This window comes from Corvus moneduloides, chromosome Z, assembly GCF_009650955.1.
Source record: "Corvus moneduloides isolate bCorMon1 chromosome Z, bCorMon1.pri, whole genome shotgun sequence".
Lineage (NCBI taxonomy): Eukaryota > Metazoa > Chordata > Aves > Passeriformes > Corvidae > Corvus > Corvus moneduloides.
Genome location: NC_045511.1, coordinates 68,979,828 through 69,005,653, shown reverse-complemented (window position 1 = coordinate 69,005,653; position 25,826 = coordinate 68,979,828). Strand labels below are relative to the sequence as shown.

Here is a 25,826-nt window from a genome sequence, read left to right as displayed (position 1 = left end):
TGACTGTGGGCACACTTTCTACCTTAACAGGGTAGGAAGTTTGGAGCCGTTTCAAGTTTCCCCTGCTTTAACTGGATGCATCATGCACCCAGAATCTTCTCATTGGTCTGGTTCCTAGGCTTAAAAAATCCCAGCTCTGTTGGGTAGCCATGACTTCTAACAGAGAAGTGATATTTTTGAAACAGAAGGCAAGGAGATTCCAAGGGAAAAACAGGATGCCTGATTGTGCACCTCAGGGAGAGACTGAGTAATGCCCGGTGGCAGTAAACCTCCGCTCACTGCTGAGAGAGACAACTGTGGACAAGGGTGGAAGGTAGGGAAATGACTGGAAACACCAAAGACAGTAGAATATAAATAATTTTGTATTCTTCCACTGTATGCCATACTAGAAATTACTTTCCAGTTGCTACATTCGCAGGCATTAGACAATCAGGAAATTCAACCTTCTCTCCCTTTTAACATCTTACACTTTTGGCAGCTCACAGCAGTTCATTTGGCAGGCGCGTGCACCAAATGTGCCTTTCAGTCTTGTAACAGATGGAGTACATTACACACAGGACTGCATGCCTCACGTACAATATCTAACACTTAAACTAGGAAAGGACATCCAACAGATCCCACTGACCACAAAATTACTTCCATCTCGCTGGAGGGAAGAATTTTATAAATGAGTTAGAAGCAAATATTCTCTCTCTGCATGGTAAATAAATGTGTTATGCCTGACTCCGCAGCCTTTTTCATAGGTGCAAAGAATTTATTCTTGTCTTCACATTATACTTTGGATATGTCCCACCTGAAATCTAAACCTAAATAATTAAATATCCTCTGATCTGTTTACATTTGTGGTATAATTCTTTCAGAAAGAATGAGTACCAGATCATTTTGCTAGATGTTCAGTTTTAGTGGCTTCTTTGTTATATGGTTATAAAACCCAGAATAAAATATTAGCTACACAGAATTGCCAGAGACCATAGGCTTTTGATTAATTTACAGATTAAAATGTTTTACTCAATTCATAGATCAAGTCTAAAGGTACTTTAATTTCAATCACAACTTACAGAAGATTTTCAGAAATTCTCCTAGCAGATTTTTGTTTCCTTAGTGCCCACAGCAGATAGGTTGATGGAGCTAAAGAAGGAACCTTTTAAAACATGGCAGCTACCAGGTGCATGGAAAGAACAGCCAGAGGGCAGAATACAAAAAAAATAACAGAAGAACAAAATATTAAAATATAACCAGAAGGGTTTATTATTTATATATTCAGAAACCAAAGAAGGGATTCACACAGTTGTGAATCACACAGCAAGTTAGAAACTATCAGTGAATGTTTAATACATATTAAATACATGTGCTAAATTATACAGACTATTATATAACATATATTAAACACTCATGGGTGCTTTCTAAATTGCAGTGTGATTTGAGGCGATACAGTCACTCCCGTCTTCGATTTCAGAATCTGTCGGATGGGGATAAAAATATTTCTTGATATCAGTGGTCTAGCCTGAGGACGTCCTGGTATTTGAACAGCAGCCATTCATGTGTATAGTGTTACAGTTTTTATCACTGAATTATAGATAGTGCTGTCAGTACTTCAGCAGCTCAAACACCAACATAAACCATGTACAGAAAATCCTATCCTTTTCGCTGCAGAGCTGTACTTAAGAAATAGACTGTGGCCCCATTTTCTCCTCTGTGATCAACTTTCTCTCATCTAGGGCAGGGTCAACTGTAGAGACAAAGAAATTAAGTGCACCATGGATGCTGCAGTGTTAGCTGCTGCTCAACATGACGTACCAGAAATCATGTGAGACTTCATCCCCTCCCCTTGTAAATGTGTGAAAGAGTTTAATTTCTGCAATTTTTTATACATGTATATATGACTAGCTGTTTATTGATATACATCCTGACATGAAGTAAGTCTGGTATAAAGCAAAACATTAACACTTCGTTTGTGGACATAGCAATGCACTGTTTGGTCTGTCTGAAACCAACTATCTGCAGGACAAGTGCATATCCAATTAGACAGTAACTATACATATATGAACAGAATTGCAGTACAGAAAGGTTCAACAAAATAATTGACTGTATTTGCTGTCATTTTATGGAAGATAACAATATTAGGTCTTCTAGGAAACCTCAAGAGACCAATACTTTTCTTCAAAAAATTAATTTCCTGTTGTCACAGAAACAGTTTTAAACTGAGCAAAGCAGAGGAACAAAGTTAATGTTGACTGAATTCTTACATTCCAAAAACTTATCCAGACCATGAAGACAAGATAACAGACAGGGGTAAAGAATAATTCTTAATTCATGGAAAGAGAGTAAGAATTTACAAAGAGGAATATTCCTGTGTTCAGCCAAGCATTATCTCTTTGCTCCAAGTACAGATGGATTTTATTGTGGCATCGACAAGAGCCAATAAAGCAAGTTCACAAATTTCTGTACAACACAAAACAATGCTTTTTACAACAGCAGTATGTAGATGTATTACTTCAGTATAAATGTATAACAAACAATTTCAGGCATAAAAATTCAATCTTGCTTGAGAATTCAGTTGCACCTATAAAACAAGTTAAAACAGAGAAGGCAAATAAGAGGAATAAAAAGCACACAAGACTGGCTGTGACCAGTCCAAGCCTTCTCCTCTCACAGAGGCACATGTGAATCTTCTTGGATCTGCTGTGCTATAGAATCTAGACAAAGGAAGTATTGTACCCCACAGACCTAGACTGCTCTCCAGGACAGGGCTCTTGACCATAGAGTGGCATTGGTAAAGTGCTGAGGACTGGGGCCTCATGGGGCTTTTATAATGTTAATAACGTTTGTATGGACAAAGGCACTGATGACAACACACTGCAGAGACAGAGCTGTGCTACCAGCAAAAATGCTGCACTAGATAAATTATCAAGCCTGGGTTGCCTGAGTTCTTTGCTTCAACAGGGGCATTTGCATTCATACATTAAGTTTATCTGACCTTCGTTCGCTATTTATGTGCAAGACATCAGTCAGTTTAAGCAATGCCCCACTGTGCTCTGAGGTGAGCTAAGCATACTGATTTCCTTAGATCTAACTCCAGAAATAAAAGGAGAAATATGTGCAATATATAGAGAGAGAGGTGTAGGGCTTGTTTGCATAGCTCAGGACTTGGTCTGCCTAAAACCATGAGTTGGCAAGCCGTAAGGGGGTCATCTCAAGAACCCATGGGACACTGTAGTGTGCACGTGCTGTGCTAAACACCCTGACTCATGGATATTGTCAATGTTAGATGACAAATGTCGCAGTTTAAAAAGTGATGACTCTCTGCTGCCACCAAGCAATAGTGGCAAAAAAGCAGCGTGTCCCACTTCAGCAGCAGCAGCTCACATCCAGAACTTTGATTTGATCTGGTAAGAATTTGGGGTGCTAACAGCTGTAGTACAGGACAACCTCTTACAAGATTTCTGATGGAAACTGCTGCATCTAGATCAGCTAAAACCAAAACGGAGCCTGAGTAAGAGCTCAGATAGCCATATTCCTACTGTTGGACCTATCTTAGAATACTGGAGGGGCTGGTTTGCAGGCAAATATCTGAATATCCCCTAAATTATCTCAAAGAAATGTACACATAATAAAGGATGCCTTTCCAACATCTATGCTCCTGACTTTTGTTTCTAGTACACTGATCACAAACCTACAGTGTGGATTTGCTGTGTGTTTATTACTGGGATATAGACTGAAATGACTCTTGAAACAGCAAGCATCTTAAAAAACCCACCACACCAAAACCAAACCAAAACAACAACAGCAAAATCAAACACAACATCAACAAAACAGTATTGGTTTTAGTCAACTTTTACTCATAGTCACCAAAGCTGTGTAAAAATAGTAATTAGATAGCTATATAGCAGGCATGAATACAGTATAAATATTTTGGTTTATGTATTCTGAGGGTCTCAACCATCACTCAGAAAGAAGATTATTAAGACAATAAAAATATCTCAGCATTTTGTTTTGTATTAATCCTGAAGGCTTCTGCTAAATCTTTGTACAAGGGTGAGACAACTACAAGTTTGAACTAGATCACATCAAATGACACCTGCTTTCTTTACAGTCTGTATTTCATTCTTTTTTGCTCTCCCATTTGATTTAAAGCACATTTTTAATACAGGCCCCATCAGTGCTGCATTCTCAAAGAACATTTCCCGTGATATAGAATGTTTCTTCCACATGGGTGAAGGCAATGAAAAAATCATTTATTTCCAGTTTTGGTGAAATTCACAAAAACCTGTGTAGTGGCTATGCAGGTTTGTAAAACCAAATCATTTGAATTCTCCAAGCCCTAGACAGGTTATGTCTTGGCAGGCTTCCACTTCGTCTTTCCAGATATTTGATAGAATTTGTATGACTTTCTGACAGCTCAACTCAGTGCTGTTGCAAACTATTATTCCGCTGCAACCCTGCTTCATCATCCTGTATCTGCTCAGCCACCTCATCTGGTGTGAGTAGGGATTTTAAGACCAAGTACAGCTGCTTCAACGGGTGATCACTGCAGCTCACAAACTGGAATATGAGTCGAATGTGGATCAAATTTTATATTGCTGCTGTGATGGGCAGTTGCTTCGCTGGTCATCACCCAGATGTTTGCCATAAAGGTGGTGATCCCCAGGAGGGGAAACCTGGGAAAAAGGGGATGACAATATGACTTCAATACTGGGACTCGCACTTGCTGCTCCAGCCCCCCTGTAAAAAATTCACCTATTCAATTGAATTCTACTCCCACTTAACAATAATACCTTCTCACATTTTTATGTTTCTTTATCTTGTTAAAAATACATTAGCTAGTTTCCCAGGTGGTTAAGAGAATCATATTGCTGCAATAGCCGAGGCAGCTCCTTCCCATCTAAGTCTGCTCATGGTCCTAGGACACAGATTTTGAGTTTAGATCTCTCTGTTGTTATCCACATCTTACTCACCTTATTGTACTGCAGTGTGATCTTAATGAGGTTTCCTCTTCCAGACTTGAAAAGGTAGCAGTGGATTTGATTTTCAATCATACCACTTCCTGAGAGTGTATGGTTACTGACACTCTTTGACCTTAGTAAGTTACCTGTTGGATACTAGGTGACTTTTAACAGCATAAGCTCGAATCTGAATAGTGTGAGAGCTGCCGATTTGGAAAAATGACTCTTTCCACATGGGATAGTGTTAATGCATCTGCCAAAGGTGCTGGTCCACCTGGAACTCTGAAAAATAAAAGAAAGGAACTTATGGCAGGCATTTTCTTCTATGGCCTAAGCTCCAGGACATCTTCATCTTTCAATAAAACCTGCCTGGGATTTTTTAGACGAATGCAGTGGGTATTGTTAGACACTGAATTAAATCTCATTGAACCTGGTTCAGACATCTCCCCTCACCAAAGAGGGAAAGGAATTCTGTTGCTATAGGTAAAAGGGATTTTATATGGTTTTATTTGAAGTTTGAATGGATGCTGGGCACTTAAGTTAGAAAAAGAGTGAGATGCTAATAGATAAAGACCAAAAAAATCAGATTTGCTTGGGCATAGAAAGAGGTACAAAACCAGGGATGGTCGTAAACAAAAAGACTATGACGAGGATATTATTTGTATGAGGAGGATATTATTTGATTACTCCTCTGCTCAAAAAGAATCCAAATTTTCTGTGTTATTGCAAAAAAACAAACCAGAACAAACTAACTCAGCTCACTGCTTGGTCTTTTTTCCTCACTGGAATATCCTTAAAAGCCCCAAATGTTTTCTAGTCACTTGGACCAAAAGGAAGGCAATTATCTGTGCTAGGTCTTTCGGGAGGAAAGAGAATTTGTGTGGGTAGATCTATTCCCTGCTGTTCTACATTTGTTCGTGTTTCTGATGGGTGTATTATGGTTAATTAAGCTTTACATAATTTGTTATTTAAATAATTGCTATATTATTTAATTCTCAAGTAATTGTAGGGTCTAGATCTGGAAATGGATAGAAAAAAGAAACACCATAGTTGCCCATGGAACAATTTTAATCAGGTGTTTTACTTTTCTCCCATTCTCTTTCTCCTTTTTCCCCACCTCTCAGGAGATGGGTGGCATTCTATAACTTAACCCTACTCATACCTTTTCTTGAATTATCTGACTTTTCCATCTCTCTCACTATAACCAACACCTAATCATTGCTTGGAAACAGCTGGAAGCTTTGTACAAAAGAAAAGCAGGGAGGAAATGAACAAGACAGCATGTTTTATAGTCCATCCAAAAGACCAAAAGCTTTCTCTCTTCAACACACCTCCACATGAGACTGTGTTGTAAATAAATTCAGGGTCCAAAATCAAAGAAAAAATAAATCAAACATAATTAAAAGAACTTTACAGAAAAAGCTAGAAAGTTATTTTAGTTTTCTGCATTGCCCATTATTGACTCCTACCTGACCTGTTTGAAACTAAACATCTTTGTTTAAAAATAAATACAATTGTCATTATCAAAATGATCCTTTGATTCCTCTCCATCGATCTTATCTCCACACATGGTGGGTTGGCCACCTGTTTAGCGTCAGCAAAAGAGCTTTTTCCTTTCTTACAGGAGGGGAGAGCCAAGGATATAATTACTGTAGATGGTGCATGGAACACAATTGCCTTACACTTTTCAGCTTTTATTTTTTATGATAAACTTTCTTCTCTGTATCTTACTTTTCTGGGTACTTTCATGGCTTCTGCACTTGAAGGGGGAAATGAAACTAGAATTCCATCAAAGGTGTTGATGACCGATAAAGATAGAGAATGAAGTCTATTTTTAGAGCTAGCTAACTAATAAGTTTAATTGTTTATCATTAATGTTCCCAGACTCAGATGTTGTGATAATTGCAATGGATGATCTGAAATGCAATAAACAGATGACAAGACATAAAATATTACATTGATGCACTTAAAATTTTACTTCAATATATTCTATCTACTTATAGAAAAAAGAAAATAAATTAGCTTTTCTTCAAAGACATCCATTATTGATGGAATTAGGTTTTATCCAAAGTACTGCTTAAATCACTTGATCTTCACCACTAACAAATACAAGAAAAAGACTTTAAAAACACAAAATCCATAGAAAGTGAATAGCACTTGGGAATTTTTTTATATGTCTGTCTCCTCATCTTGTTCAAATTTATCCTTTATTTAAATGGAATCACTTAAGTTGTCCCTGCATATTGTCTGGTCCAACCTCTTACCCAAAGCAGATCTCCAAGGAGCCTCCAAGTTGGATTAGGTTGCTCAGTGTCTGGCCTTCAATGAAAAATCTCCAGGGATCAACATTCAACATCTTCATGGGGCACCTGTGCCAGTACTTAATTACTCCCACAATTAACAGTTTTGTGCCCTATATCTACTTAGAATCTCTTCTGCTGCAAGTTGGGAGTGTTGCCTTTTGTCCTTCAAGCTCACACCCCTGGGAGCAGTGGGGTTTCATCTTGTAAAGAGCCCTCATTTTGCAGCTGAAGAATTAAGTCTTCTGAAAATTGAGCCAAACAAACCCCCCGCCCACGGTCAGAATATGTTATGTGCTCAAAGCACCTACTGCTGACCTCACTTGCTCACTCACCTGAGTGAAAGGCAAGAACTTTCCTGTACTGGGGTCCCAAAACGGGATACAGTACTCCAGGTGCGGCCTCACAAGTGCATAAAGTGAATAATCACTGGAAGATGAATCCTGGCTAATGAAGCCCATCTTTCACACACAATGTCCATCTTACTCACTGTGCTGCTAGTACTTAATATTTGTCTCTATAGGGACACAGGTTCCAAACAGGCCAAAACCTTGGTTTTGTGTACAGCCCAGCTGAAATAAAATCTATGCTATCACTCCTTTAAAAAGATTATGAAACAAATGTTAAATATAATACCTCTACAGAGGTTGTCTGATGAGCAGAATAAATGTAGATGTCCAAATCTAATATCACAAACACTTAAGCCACGAAATAGGGAAGTCTTGTTATTTCAAAAGGGCCTTCTAACCTGAAGCCTCCAACCCCTCACAGCATGCATAAAACAACGGTTAGCTCCAAAATAGCCTCAAGTTAGAAACTAGATCAAGCATTGGACTTCACAGTAGTTTAAAGATGATGTTTTGCTACTGTTACTCTGAAATGCTATTTTTCTCTGAATAAACACCAGCAAATTGGACACAGATTTTTGCTAGCAGTTTGAAACTGTGGAACATGGAACACCATGGAACATTTGTTTTGGTCTGCTCAGGTAACTGTACATATGGCTCACTATGGTAATTTCTTTCTTTTATAAGAAGAACTGGTGTCCTATTGAGTACTCCTATCTACAGAAGACAAAGTATTTATTTCAAGATATTTCATAAAGTTGTTCTCTTCTTGCACAAATAAGTTCTACAAGTAACTAAGAAACAGTGGAGAACTAATTCTTCCTTTCTTCCTTACAAGTGCACCGGATTCTTCTTACTAAACAGAGTTTTTATGTAGCCTATTTAAACATGTTGCTAATCTTCTAAACAAGTAAAGCAAAGCCTCTGAAGAAGGTAATTTTCTTTAACTCACTTTACACTACCTTTTCTTAAGCATAAACTACTTGTCTTCTAAGCAAGGTCTCTTAAACATCAGGTTCTGAAAAAGGAAAATTATTTATTTTGTTTGCGCTATGAGAGTTTTCAGGATCTGAAATGCTGTCCGGATAAGATCTCTTTCAGACAATGTTTTTTCAAAGTCTGTCTAAGCACAAATAGTGATTTTGACAAAGCTTACAATAAGGTAGGGATTGAACTAGTAGTTTCACAGATCACTTGCCAGAAGATTAGAGAGAATCAATAAGCAATTACTTGTATGATTCTGAAGTCAAGCCAGATCTTGCTGTGGTAAGAAAGCACAGCCACAAAATGAAGGATAGACAAGATTTTTACATAAGAAGGCAAGTTCTATTCATGTCTATATCAACTGAAACTACACAACTATTTGTCTCAATCTTAGAGCAGGAAAAAAGTCAACATACAGTGGTTCATCTATGTAGATAAAGCCTGTATCACTGAAAGGCATATCAAGGAGAGAAAAGACAGTCCTTGCCATTAACTTTTGCTTATCAATCAGCATCTCCATTTCCATCACTTGAAGTTCAATTCTTCAAGCACGATGCTGTTAGCCCTGCAACCACATGTCCAAAAATTCTGGTCAGTGTCATACTGTTAAAAAATGTTAGAGATACACTTCATTGAGAAAAAACCCAAACCAAAACAACAACAAAATCACAAGGCTTCTACTAGTATACATTAGTAAATGTGTATATAAAATTGCAGCTCTGTTAGGAAAATCTTTTTACTCGGCTAAACTCATGAACACTGTATTGGCAAAATCTTTCTATTGGACCTGAGTCCTACTTCCAGAATACCTTATACAGGAGTGGGAGCTACTAAAACCAACCCATCTCCCAGGATTTTGAAACTGCTGAAAAGGCAGTCAGGCTACTGGGCCACCCAGCTACTTGTCAGCCACACTTCTTCAGAGCAGCATTAATTTACACCACACTTAACACCAGTGACTTGGTACACTCAATGTCAACATCAAGGAACAGCCGTAGTGGAAAAACATTTCAAAAATTCATGTAAATTAGCAGATACAGAGGAAGAAAAAGCAGTATGAATCGGGGGGTAAATGAGCACAAAGTCACATAAAAAGTCAGAACACAGAGGTGACTGCAGAGACCTGTGGAGAAGAAACAGGAATTTTTCCACTCTTAAATGTAACTTGCCCATGAAACTTGCCCATGAGAGCAGTTCAGTTTGAAGAAATTCATTTGGAGAAGCTCTGCAGCCTAGATTAAAACTGAATTCACAGACAAATGTAGTTTCCATGAGTGTCAGCCCAGTATATTTAACACTTACTAACCGTTAGGGGAAAAAAGTTAAAATTTTTAAATATAACATCAAGCAAATTACTATGGTCATCATGAAAACACACTACAAAACCAAGCAGCCTGAATTATTCACATTGCATCAATTTCCAAAAAATACCTGGCTGTATTTCAGCTTCAGTCTTTATAAAAACAGCCACCTGTACACCTACTTGTTCATATAACAGAACAATTTTTACACCTACCTGGAAAAAAGTATCAACAAAATATACTGTAAAAATTGGTTACAATTTTTAAATAGACTAGGGAAAAAATAAATCCTAACTTAATGACTACTCCCAAATGTACAGTATTCTACATGACAAATTTCTCATGACAGAAATGTGTTTCACTGCATAGATCCTGTTTAAAGCACTAAGGTAATACACTGTCAGATAAATTGCTTCCTAATTAATCAATCAGCCTGGGAAAAGGTTCTCCAAGAAAGCTTACTTAAGTATGCCCAACTGACAAATTCAATCCCTTTTGTCTTTTTATATTCAACAACTATTATAATAAATGGGTGCACAGACAGGAATGTCTCCCTGAAGATGGTCTGTTAAGTGAATATCCAAAGATTAGAAGTATTCAGATCAAAAATACAAACTTAAGAAAAAAAAGGATATTTTGAAAAGGAAACATACCTGATGCATAGGGAAAAGTAACACACCTTACCATGTGACTTTTTTCAACCAAAACTAATAAACCTTTTCAATGACATATATTAAATATGTGCAAAGAAGCACTTAGAAATTATATTAATAGAAATTGCTTAGCAACTTATTTCAAATAACAGAAAAATACAAGAAAACCGTAAGTAATTCACACTTAATTACCAGCAAGAGAACATATTCATTGAATAAAGGATTTGAATAAAATTATTGTCTTGCATCTCACAGTTCAAGTTTCCATGACAACTTTTCTTTACTCATGAATAGCAGGTTTGAAGTAGTACCAAAGTATGATTCAGATGTATTCTGCTTTTTATTTGAGCTTATCAAGCAAGATCTCTAGTAAAGAGAAGAGAAAATACATGCCTATTACATTCATTTTACAAAATACCTGAGTGTGCACTACAACAGACTCCACAATGGTAGTGTGACGGTAATTATTTCAATTTAAACTCCTGACTGCTAGCAATAGGGGCACATACTGAAAGCCTATGCTTACAAAACATTACATTACTGTAAGTGAGGCTAGTCAAATTTATTTCAAATATGAACAAGTTTTGCTTGCAACTGAAGTGTCTCCACATTTAGTAGGTTTAATCATGAAAATTGCAGAGGAACTCAAACTCCTGTTAACTTCAAAGTATCACTATCTGAATGACCAGCAGCAGAAAGAGCAAGTTTCTCAGATGAGTGGAGTGTTAGATGAAAAGAAAAAATTTATGGTGAAGTACCTCCCAGTGACTGTGATGTCATCACATGGAAACTAGTTTAAATAAAATTATGGTTTGGGGATACCTTTGTATTCAAAAAAAACCCAACTTTTGAGGATGACAAGATTAAAAGAAATGAAGCAAGGAGCATTACCACATAAATAAATGAGCTGGATTTCTTTTTCAGGATAAATTCTTCTTACACAAGCTCCATTTTCTAGGTTCACCAATTTGAAAACCTCCTTAGAATTAATAGGGCAGGTTTAAAAGGCAGCATTTGCAATTATCACAAAAGAAGTATTCAGCTTTTCCCAAAGGATGCATATCTTTTTCTACTGCTTCAAGGAGTTCTGGAGACAGGTGCAGAGATACAAGCTTGCTCAGCACAGCTTATTAACTTAGGCTCAGAGTCATGGTAATGAAGCTATATGATCTGCAGGCCAAAGCTGCCCCAGGTTCCAGGCAATTTTAAGTGTAGTCAGAGGAAATGTATTCACCTTTTTTGTGTCTGTGCATAAAAATTGCACTCACAACCAGTATTTCAGCTTCAGGTGTTTATTCTGCTTGTCGCCAATTTTTGAAGCTCAGCATGAGCTTTAGAGCTGCCCACATTTAAGCATCAGCTACATGCTACATCAAATCCCAGGAAGAGAGCTTTTCATCTGAGTTTACTGAGTTCACATTTGAAAAGACTGGCCATGGTCACTGGTTTTCAATCTGAGGTTTTATGCATTATTTCTAACTATGAAACCCAGGCCTGGTCTCAACACCCTATGGCTAAGAATAAAAAGCACATCTACCAGAGTGCTTTTTAGAGGATCTGCAAGGTGAAGAACATCAGCAGCTCTTCCCAGAAAAGTACTCTGTTCACTGCTCTGGAGCATTACTTCACATATCCCACTAAGTTACTGAAAACACAGCTCATGTGTGAATATTTCTGCCCTCTATTTGTCAGTAACATTTTCCTCTCTGACAAAGGTCTTGTGCATAGCCCTGCTCCTTTGCTTTCTGTACCTGCATAGGCAATCTGTTTTCTGTCACCTTGTGCTAATAATATTTACTTGCAAAAGACTGTCACCAGGAACTACTTCAATCTGTTGCAGAGAAATGCTGATTTCAAGTGTTTCAGAGTGTTTGCCTGAGAAATTCATTTGACTATTGCCTATCAGTTCCTTGTGAAAGAACGCATCTTTAAGTACATTTAACCAGCTTCTGTTGTTATCTTTTTTCCTTCTCCCAGAGATGTTAAGATGTTAGAATCTAAGATAAAAAAGTATGTTTGTCACATCACATTTGTACCACAGAAGGACTTTGCTTGGTAGTCTATACACAGGATTCCTCAAGTGATGTTTAGAATGGCTGATTCACTCACATGAGTCAAAGTCACAAGAGTTAGATGAAACCCCAGTTCAGAACTGTGCTGATGGATCTCAACAAAAGAAAACAGTATGAAGAAAACACAGAGGGCAGTTGAGTCCTGAACAGCCAATTCTAGTATTTTAAAGGCAAGCCCAGTTGTCAGTTGTTCTTCTATCGCATACACATTTGTATCAATAGTCATTCCTGGGGAAAGAAAGAAAAAGGTATTAGGAATACTACTAAATATTACTAAAAAAACACCAGCTGAGGTCTTATGTAATTCCTCATGTCATCTTACTTCTATATACTACACGCACCATATGTATAAAAATAGGAATTGTGAACACTAAAATACGACAATGCTGTATAGCATCTGCAATTCTTTTCTCTTATAGCATTTTTTCTTGTGTATCATGTATTCAAATCACTGTACTAGAGAAATTGTAAAGCCATCAATAAACTATATAAGCTACCTTTTCTAAAAAGTTATGGATTTTATATTTTTAGTCTTTTAAAATATTACAGTTGTCAAATATACTAAACATTGCAGTTTTAAGGCAAATCTTTGCTTAAAAAATCCAAGGCTAGAACAAATACTGGATTAAATGACATTAATAATGGCTCATGAACATAGGCTATTTTTGAGAAAAAAGGCTCCTACATAACTAGTTTCTAGAAAAGTGAAGGAAACATTTTCTTGTCATGCTCTCTTTTTCCTGTAATCATTCATTGTGTTTAGAGGCTTCAAAATCTGGAATAAATCTCATAGGGGTAAATTAATACATGAACTGCACATTATCATGATTACAGTCACCAGATGAATTGTAGGGGGTCAAACAGATTACTAATCCTGCATTCACATAAATATGTATGTAGGAGACATAGAATGGAGCATGGGCCAGTCTCTATGTAGGTTTTCCCTGAAAAGCCCCTTAGTATTGCAGCACTATACAAGTATGACAGGTCCAAACAAGAATGATATTCTCTTTTCCACAATGTAACGATCCATTTGTATTTTATGGAATTACACATTTTTATTTAAAAAAATTTCAAGGATGTGCTTACCAATATTACAAATCCAGGGAATTACAAGTATACTTGTAATATTCATTACCTGTAGTGCCACCTTTTACCACAGACCTAACCTACTTCCTGCAAGTGACCTTTTCTATCAAGACCTTAATGAGATAAACACATGGTGACTATCCTCCTTTAAACAAAGGCTTGATTTTGGTGTCTTATCTATACAGCAAAGCACACAAACCACTAAACTTCAGTGAACAGTCCCACTAGCTCCATTTTGTGAAAATAATTCCATGAACCATAGTGACCTGCAGCAAAAAAGTCAGCAAGCCTTGGCACCATTACTGTTTGGAAATCCTGTCTAAATAAAGGCTGTCTTCAGCATGAAAGTGAAGAGGTCTGGCTCTGCACGTTTTTAATTTTATTTTCTTCCACTCTGAATACAGTAAATCCTACATTAAAACAAAACAAATAAAATCATTTCACAAGCTACTTTAAAAATACATTCAAACCGGTAGGTGTTTGCATAGAGATAAAAACAAAAAGGAGGAAGAATCTCAGTTTTAAGGATTCCACCACTTAAGGGAAAAACTCCATTACTCCTCCACACTATGAACCTGCCCAAATAGATATATATTAATATTATGCCCTCCATATCATCTTCAGCATCTCTACCATCTGTTAACCTATATGACCAAGAAGGTACTTCTCCAGTAAAATTAATTTCATAGAGTCGTGTGTTTTTCCTCTTCTTAGATCACAGCTCCATTTGTGAAGTTGTGCAATGATTCACTTACACACCATGATGGAATGATATTGCATAAAAAGGCACATGCAAGGACACCATTTTGTGACGCAAAAATATTGTTTGGTTAATGATACAGCATAGCAAGTGTTTCTGAAATTCTCCCAGATTATTTCAGAGCAAGCAAAAACATGTGTCCAAATTTTCAATAAACTTGAACCAATACACATCAGTCCTTCTCATATACTCATTCTCATTTTATTATGGTATATATGAGCTTCTCTTTAGTATTACAAATCAAGATGATTTTCCATTCTGGTGTAGTATGATACTGCCAAGAATGAGTCACCTTAATCACATGGAATTTTAAGTGGCTAGTCCTTGTTTTTTGAGCTGAATAAATTAAGTTTTCTGCAATCCTAACCTGCTGTGGTCCCTATTTAACGTAACTGTTTATCTTTCTAGGTTCAGATATTACAATAAACAAATACCTAGTTTCTGAGATGACTTAACATTTGTGTAAATCTGCAGCTTTGAATCTGAGTTCAGTGGAGTTATTCCATAGGCAGAGTGACATAAGTTTAAAAATATTCCTCGACTAGAAACAGTGCTTTCTCTGACTTCTTTTTAACCTAGGCCTAAAATACAGCTATCCCTCTAAAATTCCTTGAGTTATGGCTTCAATGTTACTTCAGATGCATTGCTCTACAGAAACAAACCAAGCCAAACCAACCAACCAACCAAACAAAAACAACAACACTCAGAGAGAGAGAGGAAAGATGCTCAAAAACTAATAAAATGATGACCTGGCCCTATATGTTTTCAAGTGCATTTTTCTGGAGATGGTCAGAAAACAGCTTTTTTGCCTGCATTATGCAATCACTCTAGCAGTCACATAGCTTATATTTCTTCTTTAGAAGCTATTTTATTCTTTACTTTAAAATCCATATCTGATTATTTAATTTTTCTTTCAGTAACAAACTTGTCTTGTATCTAAGTGCTTTTCACTCCCAAGCAAACTGGAATCTGCTTTTGCTTTCAATTTTTAAACAGCTATGTAACAGCAATATAAAGGATGTAAAAGTACGTGGACACGTTCTCAGTTTACCTTTAAAATCCAGAATTAATTGTATCTCTCTATTTTCAAATCACTTACTTTCTTAGGCCCAGATCTTGTATTTATATGCATTTAACCTTAAGCATATCATTAATGGCACTGTTACCCTGCAGGAATTCAGATAATCTGTTTTCACTAGCTCTTCACTACAGATCAGGTTTTCAGAAGACAAGTTCTCAAAGTAGGAAATGAAATTTTAAGGATTTTATTCAGGGCTCCATTCTTTTCTGAGTCTACTGAGTGGTCTTCTGAGCACTACTGGAAATGAAGAGGTATATACTGGGATATATGAAAAAAGTCTAGACATAACAAGTGATTGCAATTTGGACCCTGCATGTTACTTAATTCATCTGTAAAGAATGAAAAAGGAGATTAGATTCAAAAATAGGAAAGGCTTTCCATGAGCAATTTAGAATTTGGAAAAGCATCTCCAGCATGAGCATTAGGCTGTGCCGGAGAACATGTTTGGCTAGGCTTCAGCATCAATGCTTATCAGTTTGCAGGGCCCACACACACACACTCTGATGCTTCCCTTTCAAGGGCAAGTGAATTATCTAATACTCACTTCTGGGGCTGCGTGCAATGGGCAGTGGCATCTCTACCCTGCTATCTAAGTTTTCCTGGAGGTGACCACGGCAGACTTTCCAGGGGTAACTGCAATTGCAGCAGTGTGGAGCTCTGTGCAGTCTGTCCCACAAATAAACCCTTGTGCAGCTGGGTTCTGCAATGCTGCACACTGCTCAAACCCCATTACTGTTCATGTCTTAATGGCCCCATTTAACACCACCTTGCAGGCGTCTGCTTGAGTGAAGGTCATACCTTCCTCTACATGTGCATGGAAATAGAAAGCCAAGACTCACACCCAACCTCCTATTCCGCTATAACACTAAAGAAAGTTCTAGTGTGTTATGATTGAATATCATTAATTGTTCTGTTTTAATGTTCTCTAATGTTCCCCACGTAGATCTGACCAGCCCCATAAACCATCAATCTTGAGGAAAGATCCTATTTTACTTTTCTCATTGGATCAATTTCTGGTTTGAAAATATTGATTTTCTCCTTATCTGACAGTGTAAGTATTACAAGCTGTTCTGTGGGTAGCAGAACTAAGAAGCAGGCTTCTTAGGGTTGTGTCCTTTGTTCTCAACCTTCAGACAACACCCGCACAAAGACAAGAAATAGAACATGCAGCTGCTAACATCCAGCTGCCAGCTGGTTAATGTGCTGCCAAACACAACAGCTAACACCTGAGCTGTCTGTGTTATTTCTTTCAGTGACAGCTTTTGCTTATAAAAAGCAAGTAGTTTTCACCAGATCTATAGGAGGAAAGTTTCTTTAAAAATTTTTATTTTAAGCATAAAATCTGTAATACTAACCAGGAATGAACAAAACATACTATAGGCACTGTAATATCCATTCTCTGTGTTAGCTATGCCTGTGTTCCAGCTGCTTGATTGCTTGAGCACCAGTTACCTATTGTCTGCTTCTGCATTGTAAACACTTCATGGAATACAGGACTACCAACCAGTGTTTACCACATACTAGAACACACAGATAGAGGTTTCAAGCCATGTTGTCTTTAGAATCTCTTCTTCACATAAACAGAGAAACCTGAAGCTTTTTGTCATCTCCAGACATTCTACTTCCTATTCATTAGAGAAAGAAACACAGCACATTACATTTGATAGTTTGGGGTTTTTTAAGTAATTGAGTAATAATAGACTATCTCCCTTATCGCCATATGCCAAGGAAGTTCCCTACGAAGAACTAGAGTGACAGCTTTCTGAGAATCAGACTATTACACATTTGAAAGGTATACAGATCTATTCTCCTGGCTACTTATGTTCCTACCCATCTGTTGCAATGGCAAGGTGCCTGCTTATGGACAGACATGTCCATTTCAATAAAGCAAAAATAACAATTGTTAAGAAAAAAAAGCTTCCAGGTGACGTAAAACTTCCAGCACTCATACTTCCACAAGGAATCCCTCCTCAGTTGCAGCAATACCATATGCTCCTCTCAGACCGCTCCTAGTGACACGTGTGCCAAACTCTGGTGGTAGGAAGAAAGGAGATCATGGGTTCACAACTGCCAGGATGACAGACTGAATACTGCAGGAGGAACCTGAGAAGTATGCTAAGGCAACATGTGGTCTTCAAACATGTCACAAAGAAGCACAACTGGCACCTGTGGCTGGTAAAAACATTCATAGCTGAAGTGTGTCAGTCGTAACTAAGACACTCCAATTTGTATTCTCTACCTCCATATTAAAGCAAAAAACTTTTTTGGTTGGGGTTTTTTTGTTATAGTGATGTCTCTTAGGCAGGTCTTTTGGGCATTCTGCATTTGTTATTCTTCTGGAACCTTCATATCAGTATGTTCAAATGAAATTAAGTAATTTCTGACAAGCTTGAATTTAGCATGGGATTTGAAAGCCAAGATAAGTTAATTCCTGTTTGCATACGATTGTGAGAACATTCAGCAGGAACAGGGAAATCCATTGTTTTCAAAGGACACACAAAAGTTGGCATTCAGTAAGAAACTTCATGAAGAATATACAAAAAGAAGACTCAGTGTACCCCTTTTAGATGAGTGAACTCTAAGGTTAACAGGAGGAAAACCTGGTTAATGCTTGTTTATCCTATCCTCCTGAATCTAGTGAGCAGATCTGTTGAGAAACAAAGGCCTTTCCTGTAGTCACTTCCTGAAACAGAGAAGAGATTTTAAGTTCTAAGTAAATGAAATTTTGGACAAAATAGTACTGGTTGCCAGTCTAAAGGCAAACTTCCAGAGCAGCTGCACGTATTCTGGATTTTAACTAGTTGAGATGGTTAACACTAGGGAATTATAAACTGAATTTGGAAATCTGCATTTATTCCAGGCATCTAAACGACAAATTTGAACCCAACCAGGTAGCATCAGAGTCTTCCATTTAGAAGTCTGAGTGAAACAGTAAGTAAATATTGGTACACAAAGCCAGCACTACACAGTAATAAATAGACAACGAGCACAGTGAAATAGTGACATCTGTGTTTGAAAACTGTCTCCAAATGGATATCAGGGTGCTCTGAGAGGCTTCCAACTTCATGCCCATATCGAGTCATATGTACAGGTATATTGCAGTGCAGAACCAGGACTTGGCTGCTCTGGGATCAGATCCGTAGGGGAATATAGGCTTCGAAATCCTGAGTATACTACAGCGATGCCATGTTGCCTTGGCTTTGAAGTCTATCTTTCTCTGGCCTGCAAAGGGTGAGTTCAATACTTCGGAACAAGCATCAGAAAAAACCCCCAGCATTCTGAGCAAGTGCTAGCTATAAGGGTCAATAGAAAGCCCACTACCAAAGTCTTACTCTATCTCTTCCATAGTTCGGCATTGCATTTACCCCAACGAGAAGGCAGTCTGCAAGTAGGAACAGGTATGTCAGGTATCCAGTGCCTCAGCTGGCTCAGCCTGGTCTGCAGTCAATGTGTACGCCTGCCATTGCAGCTGGGCATGTCCTCAGTGGACCCTGAACACAAACTTCTCCTATGAAATGGACACCTGTGACCAGCAGCTCTTCTAGACTAAGTGAAAGCCAACAGCTCTCGAAGAGAAGTGAAAACTTGTACCCCATTTTCATGGTGAATAAAGCTACGGGGGTTTTCTTATGCACAGGACAAGAATTGAAAACCTATTCATGTTGCAGTACAAATGAATACCACAGTGTATAATTTATCATTTATAATTCATCACTCATAATTGCTCATAGTGAATGGGACAAATATTGTAGATTAATACTGACATTTTTTATACTGCAGCCTGAAAGGATCTTCTACTCTGCAATTTCCTAATTAAAGAGGATGTGCACAATCACAGAATGAAAGAAAAGCTCTGATTATCTTAGCCTATGTCAAGTCAACACATTTTCCAGTGAAACTACAATGTTGAGGGTTAATGAACAGCATTAGTGTAAAATAACATTAATTCTGTATATTACCACCAGCAGACAGCATTATTTCCCAACTATGAGCACAGTCTCACAACTATTTCATTCTCTGAATCACACCATGCTGTCGTTTCAAAAGAAAAATCTCCTAAAATTTTCATCCTACTTAGAAAGGATATATTAAAACACACTGAACCATGCAAAAGATGAGGTGCATGGCAGAAGAAGGGGATGGAGAAAGAAGGCAGAAAAGTGCATGGACTGAACTAATTTCCAGTTCTGTGGTCAGTTTGCAGCAAGCCAAGGCAATTTTTCCAGCCTGCAGGATCCTTCCAGATGCCCTCTTTCCTAAGGGCTCCATGGAAGCAAGTCACAAGGTACATAAACTGTTACATCATCTTCACCTTGTACCTAGCTGCCTCCCTTCGAAGGATCCCTCAAGATTTGCCACTGATTATTCCATGTTTCTAGGAAGCCTCACGTCTACCATTTAAGCAGAAGAGAACTGTACTATATTCATAACTGCTTTTCTGGTTAGCGGATAAGTAGGGCCCACTGCCACCATTAGGTGAAACAACACTGCTCACTGACTAGAAAAAGTGGTCATCAGGCAAACATAGATATGTATCATAATATTCTGGATTTAAAAGGGCACCACTTCTTTCTTTATTAGTCCAAATTAGGTAATTCCTAAGTACATTAGGACTAGGAACTTCTAGCAAGGTCACAGAAGAGAAATGTCAGAACACTACAGAAAAGGCCAGATGAAAGATGTCAGTTGTTAACTTTTTTAAACACATCTTTAAACACTCCTCTCACCAGAAACTTCATGTGTTTGTCAGCACATCTCTCTCCTTCCAGTTCCCCTGCTTCCCAGTGACCCAGAGACACGGTGATTTTCAAGATACGTCATTTGTATACAGACAGCAGCTCTTACCATAATGATATGCTAGCACCCTTTTCAGAGTGAGAAATACTGGCAACACAGTCAGCACACAGGGAATTGTTACAACTTTCTAAACCTATACAGAATAAAAAGCCAGAACAGTGATGCATCACTCTGCAACACAGCCACGGGCTCCATTCTTACAAAGCCAGAGGAGTTGCAGACGGAACGTATTTACCAAGAAAATGTATTGGTGATTTGAGTACCCAGGTGACATCTCCTGATTATGTGGACAAGAATAAACAAGCCCTTTTCTGTACAGCAAATGTTGCTGGATCTGTTCCACTCCTTTCCATTAAAAATTAAAGAATAGGGAACAAGGAGGGAGTCCAGGACCTATCCAAGAGACTCTGCAAAGAGAACACACCATGAAGAAAAGCAAGGATACCGTAATCTTTCTCACTATTGTTCTGCCCATTTCCACAGGAAAAGAACCTTGCTCCAAGAACCTGAAAAAATTATTCAAACAAAACCTAGAAGTCATATTCAAAAGTGCCCAGTGTCAAATTAACTGAACACACTACTCCTGGATAATGTGAAAAGTGCCATAATAAGGCTGAACTTCTAGGGGAAAGAAGAAAATTTCTTTTACAAACCACCCTAAAAAACTACCAGCACTACCACTGCTACACGGTGGTAATTTAGAGAAACAAGCGGTTACCATTTTTACTCTGTGCCCACCTTGACTGAGCTTCTTAACAATAAATAAACAGTTCAAAGCCTTAAAAATGATGGTAAAAATGAGGCAGCGTATGTTTACATTAATTAATGTTGTGAAAATAAAAGCTATTTCTAGAATATTTGAATGTATCAGGAATTAGAGTTAACTTTTCCAAAACAAGTGTAGTGTATTTACCATATACAGTGCAAGATAGTGCCAACACACAAACAAAAACATCTTGCTTTGAAAAGAATCAGTCCATCTACTCAAAGATTAAAATCCTTTGACTTAACAAAGGACAAATTCTCACAATCAGAATCTGGGGCAGGTTCACCTACCATCCCCACAAAGCAGCTGAGCAGCTCATATCAGACTGCTGAGCAGAACTGTGGACACTGCCAAGGACTAATGTCTCATTTTCCTGCACATTTTCAAGTTTTTCTCTTCATTCAAGAGTAAATAGATATATGCTGCTGGCAACCAAGCAATTCCCATACTGACTTTCTGTGGCTTTTTCAACAACTGCAAGAATTATTTAAGCAATAATGGAAACATGTTATTCTAAAAGCATATTTAAGGGAGCAGTCTGTTATTTGTCACTGATGCCCAGATTCACACATTAGTAAATGAGTCATCTTTTGGGGATGCTCAGAGTGCACAAAAATCTGCTTTACTAACTGATTTACCTGAGCCTGAGTACTTATTTCTACCAAATACTCAGTCCTAGAAATACCACAAAATAAAGAGGCAATCAGGGGATTCGTATCACCAGGGAAAAGACACTTGCTCAAAACATTTTTTATGTCCAGGAAAACCTAGCCTATTGTCTTGTTAGTAGTGATAAAAATCACAGAACAGGTAGGAAATGCCCCTCACTCTGGCAAACCAGCTTCAAATGCAATGAACTAGATGAAGAGACCTGTGATACTGAGTGGCTACAAAAATTTCTGAACAGAAAAAAATTCTTACACGTTTAACAAAATTCTTAGTGTGGCAGTATTGTAGTGGGTTTTATAATTAAACATACTTAGCAAGTAAGGCTACCAACAGAAGCTGAGAGGAACTTCCAAACAGCTTGCACAAATCAGCTGAATAGGGAAATACAGTGGCAAACAAATTCAGTAACAAAAAATAAAAAGTAAAGGAGAAAAAAAATTTACTAGGAGTCCCAAGATGTTTCCCATTAATATTATAACTTTTGAAGGAAACTGACATGTCATTGCAGTCCGGTGAGGACCTTTATTCAGTGAACAAGTGTGGTTAGAAAAGGAAGGGAAGGAGCCACTGAGACAAGAGCTTAATAAGATTAGGCCATTCTTTGGCTCTCCAGAATATCTGAAAAGCTGCTAATTGACATTAACACTCTTTGAAAGATATAGCCAGCTTCATGCTTGGAGGCTTGTCTGCCTCAGACAAGCTCACCATCTAAGGTGACTTCACGCAGACTTATTGCCGGCTTCATACCCTTTCCCCAGTTCAGCTGGTACTGACAAAAGACAAGGTACACTGCTGACAGATCGCTGCTACACTCCTACCATCCCAGCAACTGGCAGAAACTTGGCATTACTGTCCCGGCCCTATTCCTCGCCATTCTTGGAATTACACTGACCTCTGGTGGGTTGCAGGAAAACAAGAAGCCGAGAAATAAAGCGGATAAAAAGCCAAGCAAATCACAGCCTGCAACTTCGGTCGGGGTTCAGCGAGGGCACGCAGAAAGCCTGACTTTAAAAGTGCCTTAAGACAGGCCGGCAGGAACAATGCCACACTAATGCCTCACTGCTCACAAATCACTTTAGAGATATTTCAGCTTTTACACAAAATGCTCCCTCCAGATATTCTGTTGTCTTGTGTTAGGATTTCCTGTAACACCACTATAACTTCGTACACACAGCAGCCCCTTAATCTTTATGAAGAAAAGGAAGCAAAGAATAGCTGGATCTGCAAGCTTTCTCTGCAACGTATATCTCAAACTGAAGTGCATATGTTTAATCTTTCTTGACTCATCTCAGGCTATGTTTAACTATTTCTGTTTATTTTATTATCTTCTATTGCACATTTTAGTGTGCCTGAAGGCAAATCACTTGTTTTCAAGTGATTTTCAGGAGTCTGACCGTTTCAGTGACCGGTTTTGTGGCATGCTGCCACAAATACCAGCACTGACAAAACTCATGGAGAAGTTAATTGATGTTGGGAACAGAAATGAGGCCACAAGCCAGGAAGGGCAGGAACTGGTTTTCTTGCTAAAGAAAGCACAACAGGGAATTTTAGCCTTACAAGTTAGTGCTGGAATTCACTCAGGAAAACTAAGGACACACCCAGACAGAGTGGAACAAAACAAGATGTTTACAGCAGATTCAGATTTTGACTGCTTATTAGCATTCACAGCAAATCAATGACTACTGAAAAGGATGACGAGCCAGAACTATGCTCATTGCACTTGCAGAGTGAGACTGAATACTGAACTTTACTCTCCCTTGCACATAATGGTGAATTTATAAAAAACTAACTCAATTTGACATTATATTTTCTGGAGAGTGGTGGTGCGGGGAGCCCTCTTCTGAGTATGTCAGTTGCCAGCTGTTGAATTATACTTTGAAAATAAGAAGTAAGACTCAATAAAGAGATCATTGCTGATATGTAGTACTTTTTAGAACTAAAGGCAATGCCATTTAAAGCCTAAATAGGCTCTTTCAGTACTAACTTGTCAGAAATATTCTTAGGTCTGACAAAATATAAGAAAAGGCCTTTTGTGCATGCTCAGGAAGTGCCCAGGAATATTTTAACAGAAAGGGAAAATCTCAGCTCAGATAGCTGGTAACAGCAGACTCACCTCAGTGCTGAGTTCTAAGCAGCTCAGTGGAGCTTGAAAACACAAATGCTGTCCACAAGCACTCAGAGACACAGGTACCTTGCTGCTGGGAGTTTGCAGTGCCACTTGAAAGCTGGTTTAATAGATAGAAAATTGCAGAGAAGAATATATATACTAGTGAGTGTAGACATTATCACTGCTCCCTCCCATGCTTTCTCCGTTTGGCAGGATGACAAGTAGTGCACACAGCACTTTTAGCCAGCCAAATGACTTTTCAGACAACCTTCAAAAACTAAATATTCTTTAGCCCTTTGACAATTTGGCTTAAAAAATATCGCTGACACTGAACTATTGAGATATTGAAATATTAAATCATTGACCGCATGTTTAGGAAACAAAAGAGAAAGTAGTATCGCACCATTAACTTCAAAGACAAAAAGGCTGAGTATCTTACGTCTTTCACCAGGTAGATTCAGCTTTTCTTTCTTAATCACTGTAGGGTCAAAGTTCTCCTCTTGTGCCCTGTGGCTAAGTTGACAAACTGGAATACATCAACCACTGCATGCTACTGGACAGTGGTTTAGCTCAGATTCCCTGTAAGAGGCCACAAAGCTACAAGAGGGCTTTGTATCAGAGCAGCTAATTCACATCTGCTAACCATGCAAAATTTACAGTAAAGGATCTGAACAAGGCCAAGTGCTGGGACAGAAGTGTCCTGACCTGGCAAAGCAGGACTCACACTTTAACCATCTGTTAAACCTCTCACTATATAAATGTGGCATCTGTTTCCACCTCAAGAGGTTGTTCTTATCTAGTAGATAACTCTTAAGATAATTCTTAGTTATACCTTCAATTTAGCATGTCCTGGTTTTGTGCAGGCATTTATAACAAATAAAATTCTCACAGATTTAGAGATTAGGAATTCAGATTCACTGTGATTATCTAGAAAAGAGGTCACATGAAGTCATTCCAGTTTGAATTATGTTGCCACTTTCACAAAAATTCTAACACTGATAGGACTAAAGGAATCAGTTTGAAAAAGAAAATAAATCCAGTGCTGCAGTGTCATCTGTCCTTTGTAAATTGTTCCACTGATTATTTTTACTGTCTTGAAAGTTGTTCAGTAGTAACACAGGATGTGTGACCAATGTCCCTTGTAGGTTACTGGGTGGTCGGGACCGGGCGCAGACGGACGGAGAGATCTCTATAGGCAGGTCTTGGGACTCAGCCGGTTTATTGTAAAGGGCGTGGGTATTGGGGCACTGCTCAGAGCTGCCTGACTCAGCTCTGAGCAGGCCCTAGAGAGCAAGAGAGTAAACGGGTGAGAGAGAGAGAGAGGGTGTAAGAGCAAGAGTGGAAGTAAGGAAGGAAAGGAATGAAGTGGAAGTAAGGAATAGAGTGAATAGAAGAGAGAATGGAAGTGAGAATGAATAGAAGTGTCTGAAGTCCTGGTTACAATACAATAAATCATCTTCTGTACTGAATATTCTAATTGTCACTAACCAATCTAATACAAGATACAAATCCTATAGCATTTACATACAGCCTATAAGAGTTCTTATATTACCATAGAGTGTTACATCTTAACTTCTAAAAACTACTCTTTGGACCCCTTCTGCTGAGCTAGTAGGGTCTGCTCTGACCCTTGGACCTGTTTGCAAGCAGAGGGTATTGTTCCATCAAGAGGGGATTACTTCAGTGGCCATACCATTGTTTTCTAGTTGTTCAGTAACTAAGACCTGGTATTTCAAAAGTGGCTTTCATTTCGATGTTGCCTGTAGTTTTCATATTCCCAAAATCTTTTGTCAGGCAATCATATTTCCAAGGCTTTCCTGTTTCATCTTCCCCAACAGTCCCTAACCTGTGTTTATGACTTGAAAAGCTTTGATCACTCTTTTCTTATGGTATATGATTGCTTCAGCAAGTTTACAGATGACATCAAATTGAAAGGCTTGAGGGAAGGGATTCTATT

The 25,826-nt window shown here is 38.2% G+C and overlaps 1 long non-coding RNA gene across 2 annotated transcripts; it reads right to left on the bottom strand.

Moving 5' to 3' along the window:
* Positions 1 to 1,224: 1,224 nt before the first annotated feature.
* LOC116437480 lies at positions 1,225 to 25,003 on the bottom strand. Of its 2 annotated transcripts, XR_004237324.1 has the most exons (3): positions 23,876 to 25,003; positions 4,956 to 12,828; positions 1,225 to 4,658 (listed from the first exon to the last, which is right to left on the bottom strand). It is a non-coding gene; the product is annotated as an uncharacterized LOC116437480 (long non-coding RNA). The 2 variants fall into 2 exon arrangements; XR_004237323.1 differs by lacking the exon at positions 23,876 to 25,003 and having other exon boundaries at positions 4,956 to 23,866.
* Between the last annotated feature and the right edge of the window lie 823 nt (positions 25,004 to 25,826).